Source organism: Thunnus maccoyii, chromosome 6 (assembly GCF_910596095.1).
Source record: "Thunnus maccoyii chromosome 6, fThuMac1.1, whole genome shotgun sequence".
NCBI classification, from domain to species: domain Eukaryota; kingdom Metazoa; phylum Chordata; class Actinopteri; order Scombriformes; family Scombridae; genus Thunnus; species Thunnus maccoyii.
The window spans coordinates 29,369,982-29,382,231 of record NC_056538.1 but is presented as its reverse complement, the minus strand read 5'-3'; the positions used below and the strand labels follow the sequence as shown (position 1 = coordinate 29,382,231).

Sequence of the window (12,250 nt, the reverse complement as noted above, 5' to 3'; positions counted from 1 at the left end):
TATGTGACTGATGATGATGATGATGATGTAAGTCTTGCAACAAACAGGGAGAATGCTGATGTGATGGCTCCCCATCTGTAGATCCTCCACCACTATTTATTCCTCACCTCTGTCTCCATTCTGTCCTGTCTCCTGCTTATGTCACAGTCCTGCCCAGCCTTGCGTCTAATCAGAGGAAGAACAGTCTTCAGCTTCAATCCTCTTCATCTCTTCAGCTCCAGCCCTGTCACACAGCCTGGCTCATCCTCTTAGATGGTATTTCATGCTGCATCATGAGCTCAGGAGTTAAAGACCCAGGGAGTCATTTGCTCCTTGTAAGATCAGACCAAACAGTTCGTATTTTGCAGGTAGTTTTGCAGATGACTTGCATTAATTTAGCCACTGATGCTTGTGCTTTGTGTTCAGCCCAACATCCCAATCATATTGCACATTTCTGCAGCACATGATTTATGTAGAAATCCAATTCTTTAGTGAAGCACAAAGGAAGAACTGTGAAGGCTGTGATAGACATCCAGATTTTATGTAGAAAGCAGAGTTTGTGTTCAGTCAACCTACAGTGAATGTTACATTTACATTTAAATGTCATTTGGCAGACGCTTTTCTTCAAAGCGACTTATAAGCGGAGCGAGACAATCGAGCGTCAGAGGACATTGAATCAAAAAGAACTGTGGTACAAACTCTCAAGTAGCTGACCAGACACAAGTGTAATAAGAAGGAGTGCTGGAAAGTTTTTTTTTGAAATTTTTTTATTGGATTATTATTTTTTTTATTTTTAATTATTAAAGATCCCCTCCAGACATGTTTAAAGATGTATATAAAATACTCTGCTTTGAATAATAATTTGTCTGATGTAGTTTTTCCACAAAAAACGATTAAATTAAAATGGCATCTTCTCCCTTTCCCTCATTAAAAATTTGAGAATCTGTGAATATGCAAATATTTTTCATCTCAGACTTTTAACTATTGGACACAAGATGCCTCCTACTTCACTGAAAAGTCAAATTCTCAGTGTTTGTGCACTGGAGGCTTCAAGTTTTCACATCATGCTTCTGTAAATTAAATATCGGACCAAGATCGGCTTCCAAACCAGTTGTGATGTCACAAATCATGCTCGTAGGCCCCGCCCCTTAAAACTGGATTTTCAGTGAGCAAAGACAAACTTTCCACTTTCAACAGATTAAATGTGAAAACAGCCTTCTAGTGTCAAACTCTGCACATACATCATTCAGCACAGCGAAGCTCCAACATTCAACTGTGGGAACAAGAAGCAAAACACATTTTTGAGTGGAGGGGGGACTTTAAAGTAAGAAATAAGAAATAAGAAATACCATAAACAACGTAGTGCAACAATCAACAAAGTGTTTAAAAGGTTAAAGTGTTGAGGTGTCAACAGATAGAGCCGAGTTTCCAGGCGTTTCTTGAATGCACCAATGGAGTCAGCAGACCGTAGGGAGCCGGGCAGCTCATTCTACTATCGTGGAACCAGAAACGAGAAGAGTCTGGATCGTTATTTTGTACCAGGCAGTGATTTTATTACCAGATACTCATTCATTTGCAGACCGGAACAGACAGGAGGGGACACACCACCTGATAGGTGACTCAACGTAGGAGCGTGCAATTTGATTATTTCTTTCTTTTCTGATAGTTAGTAGTAGTAGGAAACATGGGGGGAAGAGTCAGAACATCAATATTGGACAAATCTGCAAAACCCCAGAATATTTCCAGTAACAACAACTGTCTTAACGTCCAGTTCCAGTGTTTTAAAGAATTCTCACTTTCTACAATATCTGCGTACAGCAACTATAATGTGTGGAAGGCTAGGCAACCAACACTACTTGTTTAAGGTTACGGATGTCCATCCTGACCTTCACATTCTTATTGCAACATAAAGGATGCACTACTTCCTGCAATGGCACTGAATGTCAACATTTGATGTAAATCATGAGGTGCAGAATTGGCCGATATGGATGTAATTCCTATGGGGTATATGGAGGGATACTAGTCTTACACAAATATTTGAGGAACAGTTAATGATTGGCATTGAACATTCAAAAACGTTGTCATTCAATGTAATCTGCATGCTACAGTATGTGAAACTATACTAAATTAATCTCACATAAACTGAAGTTTAGATGGGAATTAGGCCATTAGTTTCCTGTTATGAAATAAAGTGCTGCGAGAGTTTGACCTGTTAGAAGTCACAGGCTCATTAATGTCATCAGGATTCATCCTCTGAGGACCAAATGTACCAAATACAATCATAGTTAATCAATAACTATTGAGATAATTCACTCTGGGCCAACAGATATACATCGGTAGAGCTATGCTGCTAACCTAAAAAACAAGAAATCCAAAATGCATCTCCGACAGGTAATTATTTAAATGTCTTAACTCTCAAAAGCATCCGAGTTAACCTGAGTTAATTTCTAATCATTAAAAAAATGACCTCTAATTTAAGAAATTTGTGATTTCTACCCTGCAGAGTAAAAGAGAGAGAAAGTGTGTGATGCTTCATCAGGTCTCAGGGTGATAAATGTAGATTCTGTACTCATTAGAAGCAATGTTTGTCTGCCACATGCCTCAGTTAATCCCTACAAAGTGCAGAGTAGTTGAGAGCTGAGTCATCGAGGATGGATCCAGCACACGCACACACACACACAAACACACACACACACACACACATACACACACACACAAACACGCACACACAGTTAAAGCCCTGAGAATCTTGTGGGTTTAACACAAAGTGACTCAGAAGGATCACACAGGTTTTCTTCTCCCGATGCCCACTCACAGCTCAGACCTGGAGGCTTATAACTCGGCGACGGCGCTCCTCTACTTTTCCAACCTTCAGACGGATGAATAATTTGTTTTGAGCATGAATCGTCATTTTGTGAGGAGTGGGACCGCAAGCAAACCAGAGCACACTGATGGAAGAAACCGACTGTTTGTTGTTGTTCACTGAGCAAATCTCAGTGGTTTCAACGTGATGATTTACTGTACGCTGCAACTTTTGGGGGCCACTCTGATTGGCAAAGATGCTCAAGCAGTCCCCCTGTGGAGGGCTGTGTTGTGAGAACGTCTGTCACAAACTCAAATGTGCCTAAAATTATATCTTTCGACAGGAAAATGAGGTAGAAAGTGACTATTTACTCTAGAACTATTTAGTTCTTGAGTATAGAAACCATTTACCATTCAACATAAGAATAAAAAGATGATGGGACATCTTTATTAGTAATTTTATTTCTTTTTTTCCCTTCTTTTTTCTTCTTTTCCTCCTGTCCTTCCTTTTAAAGAAAGCAATGTCTGTCCGTCGCTCAACCTTTCGACTCTCCGTCCACACTGAAAGATTGTTTTTTTGCCCCGCCAAAAGTCTCCAGAGACGAGTAATTCATAAAACTCAGCTTGTTGTTTCAGTGTGTACAGGGAAAACTGAGCTTTTACAAGAATGATGACGTAAGCGGCTCAATGAGAGCTGTGTGGCATTTAAGTTAAGAGCTCTGGGGGCCAACAGTGCTACATTTAAGCAGTGCAAACAAAGCAGGCAACATGAGGCACAAAAAGGCAATATTAGGTGCCAAGACAAGAACAAAACACAAACAGAGCAAGGACAAGACAAGACAGTGCAAAGATAAGGCAAAAACTGTGCAAAGATTAAGTGCATAGATGTAGGATGTTAACATTATTTTCACTGTAGTGAAGCACAGCAGTTGAATTACTGCTGGTTAACATGTAGTGTTTATGAGCCGCAATTTCATACTTGTTCCGTTGTCTGATGACAGAAACAGAAAAAATATGTAAATGAGCACAACAATATTGTGTATTCGGCTGTTTTAAAACGCAGTGTAGGTGACCAGAGTGAGCGAGAGGTGAATGAACGGAGGTTGAATGGGCTGTCACTTGGCAGAGTAACTGGTTTTCCACGAACAATAACCTGGAAACGCTATTGTGGTGTTTAAAATCTAGAGGGCTTAGTGTTGAAATAGTCTTTTGTTTCTCCTTTGTTGCTTCCATCTATTCATATGGTCTTATTGCTTTCCCTCTTTCCCTCTTAACTGCCTTCTTTATCTCAATTAACTGATCTGAGAGCAGGAAGATCCTTCATCTGACTTTCCATACTTAAATAGATTTCACTGCCAACATTTATCTTTTAGTCCAGTAAAAAGAATATTTTTATGCTGTGATATTATCAACATCACCTTGTGGGATTTGTGACAGATTTTATGAAGAGGCGTTCTTCGAGAGGCCCATCCATCATTGGAAAACAAGTTTTGGCAAATTCTCCTTGGTGCTTCAGAAAAATATCCTTTGAATTAACAAACTTAAGTGAGTCACAGCGGGGACCCGGTGAAACAGGTTGGTTCCAGCTCTTCAGGGCTATTTATGATGAATCGAATTAATGTAATTACATGGGAAATGTGCATGAGAAATTATCTAAATTGGTTGATTACGTTCAATTGCATATACAATGTTTATTTAAATCTCATTGAGATCAAAATCTCTTTTGCAAGAGGGATGTGAGTACAGCATGAGGGGACGAGGAGAGGGACTGAGAACGCAGAAACAGAAAGTTTTTTTCTCTTTGAGATCATGTCTCCTGTCCTATTGGGGAACCTGATGAGCTCCAAAGTCAAACAAAATGAGACCTAAAGAGGGTTAAGGGTTGTTTTTGCTTGGCTTTTTAGCCATGCTAGTTGCTCTATGGATGGCAATGTTGAGCTGTGAGTCAGTCCGCAACTTTGTCTGGAATATCTCAACAACTACCAGATGGCTTTAAAGGCCTGCCATCCATTTTGGTGACCTCAGAATGAATAGTAATATGTTCTCATCTTGCACCATCACATCAAAATTTTAATGTGTCAAATACTTTAGTTCATGAATGCCTGCAAAACTAATGACATTCCCATCAGCCTCAGCTGTGCACTGTGTTTAATGCTGATTATGTGTATGTGTTTAGTGTGTGATGTCAAGAATGCTAAACTATGATGGTGATAATCATAAACAATGCTAAACATGAGCATGTTACCATTGTCATTGTGAGTATGTTAGCATGAGGATATTAGCATTCAGGTCAAAACACTGTGGTACCGGCAGAAAGAACAGCCCATAGACTATAAAGATGGACGTAGTGAGCAGGTTTAAAGCCCAGAGTTGCAGCTTCTGGTTGGTGCCATCTTTTCCATTTGGAGCCACAACCTTCCAAATAAGGACTGTGGGGTGTTGCCGTTCAGGCTCTGCCAACAAGCCCTGCTACCGAAGTGAATGCCAGCTTACTGGAAACACAGAGCAGTGCACACTTGGGCTCATGTTAGCTGCTTTAGCTAAATTGTGCTAAGAGGGCAGGCATCGTAATCAAGTTACAGTAAACTTACTGAAATACTGAGACAATAGTCTGACTCAGTGTGAGTCCTGGAGCCGGGGAGAGCAGCAAGTGAGCCACATGACATCAATGCTACTATTAGACTTCAAATCTTATTAACAGAGCAATTATTTCCAAAATGACCATCAGCACATCATTAGAGGGCCTGAATTTAGCTGTTGAGACCATAATTACTTGTTGAAAGAATTACTGTTTTTCTAGAGAGAAGTTGACACTTTTTGAATGAGACAATTGGAGACAGAGATTTTTTGGGGGGCTAGTATCTAGCGGCCGTCGGTGGCATTTAAGTATCAAGTACTTCTGCATTGGCTTAAGCCTCAAGCCCTGGTAGTTCACAGAGCTTCCACCATGGCTGTAGACTCTTAGTCTCGTTTAAAGCTGTTTTCCAGCATGTCCTCAGTTTCTACAATGACTGTGAGGTTGGTTAAAAGTACAATGTTATGCTAAGCTATTGATAAATTATCAATACCATTACCAATGACAAAAAGACCCAAGTTGTACAAAAATAAGAAAAACCTTTAATGTTTGTTGTACCTCTTGGATTTTTCATAATACATTTATGTAAGTACTTAGGTATTATCCAGTTTATGATTTAAAAAGCTGTGTCTTTGATGAATGAACAAAACTTCTGCTAAACACTGTAGCATACAGTCAGTCCAGTTTGGTGCAGGGTTGTGATTTTGCAGTTCTTCTCTTGCCTGAAACACGGCTGCTTGATCATTCCTGGGGGAAAAAGGGAGGGAGAGTCCTTCAGTTTAATATCAATACTCAAACATCAATACAACCTCAAAGGTTATAAGTTGTTTCAGGGTCCAACAGAGACAAGCAGCAAGTCTCTCTACTTAACATATTTTAGATATTCAGACTCATATTCACAAGTAAAAGCAATTTAAATTTCTAGTTGGACTAAAGCCACAAGTAATCCGTATTAGGAGACAACATTTGAGCAATTTAACCAGATCAAAATCCAAAGACTTTATATTCACTGCAGGTTTATTTTTCATTTATGTTTTGGCCAAGTACCGTCCCTCTGTTCCTGGGACAACTTTATTCAAATTACTTGTATAATAACTTCTGATAATATAAGTAGTAGCATTAGTTATTCAGTTATTTACATTTCTTTGACTATTTGTTAAAAAAAACAGGTTTGAAACAGGTTTTGCTCGCTGTAATCATTCCTCCTGTTCATACTGACTATTAAAAGATCATCTCCAAATGCAATTACAATGTAGGGTGATGGGGGACAAAATCCAAAACCTTGTTGTAAGAATAAATCTATTTAAAAGTTTATTTGAAGGTATTATAAAGCTTCAGCCATCTGGGTTAATCAAATAAGTCTTTTTAGTACAGAATTTCCTCTTTGTGTCTCCTGTTGTGTTTTCCTGTTCAGCTGCAGTGGAAGGATCCTAACAAAAAGAGAGAATTTGACACTAAAAAGACTGTAACTCTGAAAGATATTGACTTGATATCGACTAATTTGGACAGCTGAAGCCATAAAAGTTTATTTGAAGCCATCCAAATTGTCTTCAAATAAACTTTTAAATATATTTTTTGCTCAGAAGGAGGCTTGTAGATTTTGGCCCCATCACTTACACTGAAAGTGCATTTGGAGGAAATCATCTGATGGTCACTGTGAACAAGAGGAATCATTATAGCAAGAGAAACATTTGTCAATATTCAACAGGGCACCTGACTATTGTTTTAGGACAGACTTGAGAAACTGTGAACCTGTCCTTTAATTAAGGACTTACTCACACAGGTACGAGGGTTGTGTTTTCTGACTGTTTCTTGTATGTAATGTGTTGATGTTGTGTTTTTTTTAATGGTAGAATAATTGCCAACCCCAACAGCAACTAATGGGGATCCTGATAAACAAATTAACAAATATGTCTGCAGCTTTGAAGCAATTATTAAAGTGCCTCAATCTATAATAAGCCATCAATTAAAAACAGAACAATTATACACAAGGACAATAAACATCAGGTACAGAGATTTTTTTTTCAACCTGGCAAACAAAAGAGGCTCATTACTGATCAACAAAAGCATTATTTAATGATTAATTAAGCAAAAAAAAGGTCACCATAGTTTCAAATGATAAAACCTATAATTTTATAAAGTTTGCCTCATAAAGAATTGGTAGCAAAGTCACGTATCACAAGCCTCCAACCAGTGCTGAATATGTACTGGAGCTCCATTTCCTCCAGACCATGGACAGGTAGAATCAGAACCAGCCATGTGAAGGGACTCCAGAGTTTACTGTTCGCACCCTCGTCACCACATCTGTCCACTGGGAGGACACCGTGGTAATTAAAGTGCAAATTGTGTTTTCTCATCCTAAAAACACACACATACATACCGTCACATATATGAGGTTGATACATGCACACACAGACACACACAGTACCTGCTTCAGTGTTGGTAATTTGGTCCATCCTGCAGCAGAAACATCTGCATGAAGAGTAACAGAAACAAGATATAATCTGTCACAACACTGCATAGTAAATTAGTGATGGTGTCTCTAATTTTACTGGGTGTTCCTCGGCAGCGCACACGCACACACACACACACACACACACAAACACTGAAGCCGTCCCCAGGCAGTGAGACTCTTTCCATTACAGCATTATCTGGGTGGTGCTGCTTGATGCTGCAGCGATAAGTGCAGATCTGAACAAACTCTGAACAGTAAACTTCATTCACTGGTCATTTGCTTGTCTTTCAAATTAAAATTCTGTCTGCAAACAAACATTGCATCATTGTACCTACAGGTTTTACACTTATGTTGAATGCTTTTTCTTATTTTCTGTTTTTTTTTCACATTATTAGTTTTAGTATTAGTCTTCATTTTGCTCTTATGCTTTGTGCTTTATGCATAGTTGTTGTTTGTTAGTTTGCCTGGTATTTCCAAAAGCTACTTAACAAAAATCTTGTCTAGAAAGACAAAGTCATTAGCTTTGGATGTGGATCCGATAGTGCTGCACGCCCACCCCCACCCACCCAAAACAAGCAAACAAACGAACCCAAAAAACAAAAATCCTTTCCTGAATCATTTTGCTGAATTTTTGTAGGTGTGGCATATTTCATATAAACTGCAACAAATCTGCAACACATTTTTTAACACCGCTTGAACATAAACCTGCAAACTTTTATAACATTTAACTTGCAGGAGGCACTGCAGCAACATTTATAATTTCAAATTACTTTATTAAGTAAACTAAGTGGTCCAGAAAAATTGGAGGTGCCAAGACAAGAATGACCTTCACAGACCTTACATATTTTTGTGTAAAATGTGTAGTTCAGTGAACACACACAACCTGACTAGAGGGAACACAACTGGAACGCAACTGGGAATTGATTTTGCCCATCGGGTCTCACCAGTAGGCAAAATCTCTACCCCTGCACCACCTGTTTTCATGAGTACCAATGCTGTTTTGGTGCATCAAATGCTGACAGGTCCAGTTAGATTTCAGTATAAACTTAAATCTCAACCTTCCACACACACACACACACACACACACGCACACTTCATGGGTCACTGGATGGGTGGGGCTGGATGGCTTTGGATGCTTAACAGAGAGACAGAAATAACCTCCTGGGTTGGGCTCTGCTGCATTCCTCGGCCCCTGATGACACTGAATAGTTTACACACTGGGAAGTGACATGTTGGAGATACCTCAGGGGACGTGTGTGTGTGTGTGTGCATGTGTCCAGGTTTAGCTATTTGTGAGGAACCGCACTTGGCAGCCAACTATTCTTGATAGATGTGGCTGCTCTTCATAGTGAAAAAAGCTTTCAGTGGTGGTTCAGATTAGGGCTCGGGTTAGAATTGAAGGTTCATATTAGACTTTGGCATATAGAGATTACGGTTATTGTTACCAAGAATTCAGACCTAAAAGAGCAAGTGGCTGCACTGATGAAATCCAGTCCGATTCAAAATACAGAGAAACTCTGATCTAAGATGTGATACAGAGCAGACTGAGCGAGAGGAAGAGACAGAAAGAGAGAGGAAGAGACTGAGTGTGACGTAAATGAGATGAAACATTGTGCGTCTCATCATGGATTCAGTATATTTTGGTTAGAGTACACTCTGGGTCTGTGGGAGCGTAGTTATCAAAGAGCAGCCTGGTCTACAGTCAGCAGAGACTGGGTGTGTTTGATTTGCACATTTAGACACACCCATAAACACCCTGATCCAGTGGAACACGACTGGACATACCTAGTTGAAAAAAACTGCTCAAAATCTGGTCTAGACTGTGATTCAGACTAAAAAAATAAAGTACAAGTGCCTGTACAGTAGGAGAAATTGCTTATTTAACTCCATTGTGATGAGTAGTATTTACGTGAGATGTAAGTGACACCCCCCAAGACTTGTCTGATGATTTTTTTCTTTTTAATTTTCTGGTGAAATTCATAAAACTTTGTATAAAGCAAAGCTCAGATTTTGAGTTCTACTGGACTGCTACTGAATCCCAAAGAACAAGAGAGATTGTGTTAAATTTAAGACAAGAGAGGAGCTGGGACGCTGTATGACAGTTTAAACCTGCAGCAATGCTGCACACAAGTGTTTAAAACCTGCTACTGCAACATGACAGAATCAAAGTCTGTGCATTTTATTTTTTTTATTTTATTTTATGTGCTCCTAGTGAGTTCATGCCTCTAAATCTGCTTACTGTAACGACTTGTCAGCATTTAAGTGCTCTTAGTTAGAAATAAAAAGGAATTATTTTATTATTTTTTATTATTTTAGTGTTTTATTTGTATGATTTATTTAGAATATAAAATGCATGACAGATTAAATGTAATGATTGATTTGTTTATTGGCTGAATGATTGAATTAATACAAAAGTGCTATTATTCTATAAGTTAAAATTCCCATCAAAGAGTTTCCATTAATTAGCACTTTGTAGCATCACTCACTTGAGCTCAACTTGAAATTGTGATATTTAAAAAGAAATTCTTTTATGGAAAACAGCGTAAATAAGTTTAAATCCTAAATTAGATATTTGTCATTTGAAAATAAGAATGTGTAAAGTCATTTATTCTGCTCTGCTAACATTATGGATTGTTGCAATATTATTGTATTGGGTAACAGAAACTCATTTGTTCGACGAGACAATAAAAGTATTTATTAAGACTTTACAGATTTTAAGTTTTTCCAATATTTTCCTTTCACGAGTTGTTCAAACTTTCTTTTAAAAAATCATCAAATATTTCCAGACACGAGTGAACTGGGTACAGAGAGGAGTTAAACAAAGTTGTATGTAGAAAGAAAAGTGAACATGTTGTACCTCAAACAGCCCGGAGAGCAGAGCAGAGCAGCGGGACACTAGAATGACATTAATGGAGGCTTTCATCTGGGCGGAGGCGCTGAAACTGTGAAGACAGCAGTTTGAGAGATGACCAACAATTCAACCATTGACCTCCTCACACAAACACACATTTATGTGACAGAATATCGTTTCTCCTAATTATAAAAACCAGAGGAGAGTGTAGGAAAACTGTATCAGGCATATGATGGGTTTATTATTCTGATCAACAAGTGAAACTTTGATAATAACTTTAATTTGAAAGAACTGTGGTGAGCTGCAGTGTGACACCGTTATAGCTCACTAAGAGGCTCAGATATGCTGTGTCTAATAATACAATCAAGTAGTCAAGGTCAACTATAAGTTGATGGCGCCTTGTATGGTAGTGTTTTGTCGGTGCGTTCATCCAATGAACCAACCGGAGAGTTCACAGAGGCGGACGCGACAAAAAAAAAAAAACCTTTACAATTGACATTCAAATGAGAAACAATTTTTTATAACTTATTGAACTTGAAATAAATTGATATTCTCATACCTTCATTCTTCTGAAACAGCCGCCCTGGTTTTGGAGTTCTGCCTGGAAACTTTGCAGCCTCACCCACAGAAAGTCACATCTTTGCGCACCGAACACCGGCAGCATCTCCGCGCACAGACAAACACAAACAAACGTGACTCCTCCGTGATTACGGCTTCAAATATAATTATCAAAACAATATATAGTATAAATGCTGAGAAACGGCTCCCGTCCAGCACTAAATGCTGGGCTTTGCGCCGCCATGTCCGCCCTGCTGACCGGCGCCGTTAACGCTCCTCCTCCTGCTGCGCGCTGGTGGAGGCCCGGAGGAATGAATGGAGACAGAAAAGCCCAGCAGGTCTATTATAGAGTGTGGGAACAATGTGAGGGGCTCCACAGCAGAAACAACATCACAGCAGGCGGCCAGGAGGACAGTCCAGCTGCCCGGCTACTTTATTATTATTATTATTAATAATAATAGCAATAATAATAGTAATAACTTCTCTAGAATGTTATTACTGTAGAAATTAAAGCTAGCCTGAGCTTCTCGTTTGTGTAATAAAAGGAGCGTTTTACATTTGCCTTCTTAACACACTGGTAGCCATGCTTTACTTGAGTGTTTTTATTTCCGGAGAATGGAGACTTTGCTTAAATTTAAGAAGGAAATGTTGTAGTTTTTAGGCGTTCAGGCCCTGGAGGAGCAGGTGAAGGAGTTGTCTGTCCACGATGAGATGAGCGGCACTCATCCAGGGGTCATCCAGGTGGCCATGAGTCCTCAGAATAAAACCCTCCACTCAGGATTGAAAAGAGTCAAAGATGGAGTTCCCAGCTGGTTTGCACCTAATTGATCTGTGCAGGGGGGGTCTAACCAAAACCAGTCCAATATTTGCTTTATTTATTTTGTCCTTCGTATTACAGCTACAGGAGGCTACAAGAGCACTTTATTAAAATACGATAAAATCAGTAAAGCAATTTTGTGCATTTCCTGAAGAAAATGCGTGTGATTGCTGCTTTTTAAAAAATCTTGTAGCGCCACCTACAGATGAAAAT

At 39.1% G+C, this 12,250-nt stretch overlaps 1 long non-coding RNA gene across 1 annotated transcript; it reads right to left on the bottom strand.

Moving 5' to 3' along the window:
• Positions 1-5,916: 5,916 nt before the first annotated feature.
• LOC121899322 lies at positions 5,917-11,610 on the bottom strand. Its single transcript, XR_006096681.1, has 4 exons — positions 11,222-11,610; positions 10,669-10,753; positions 7,785-7,828; positions 5,917-6,103 (listed from the first exon to the last, which is right to left on the bottom strand). It is a non-coding gene; the product is annotated as an uncharacterized LOC121899322 (long non-coding RNA).
• Between the last annotated feature and the right edge of the window lie 640 nt (positions 11,611-12,250).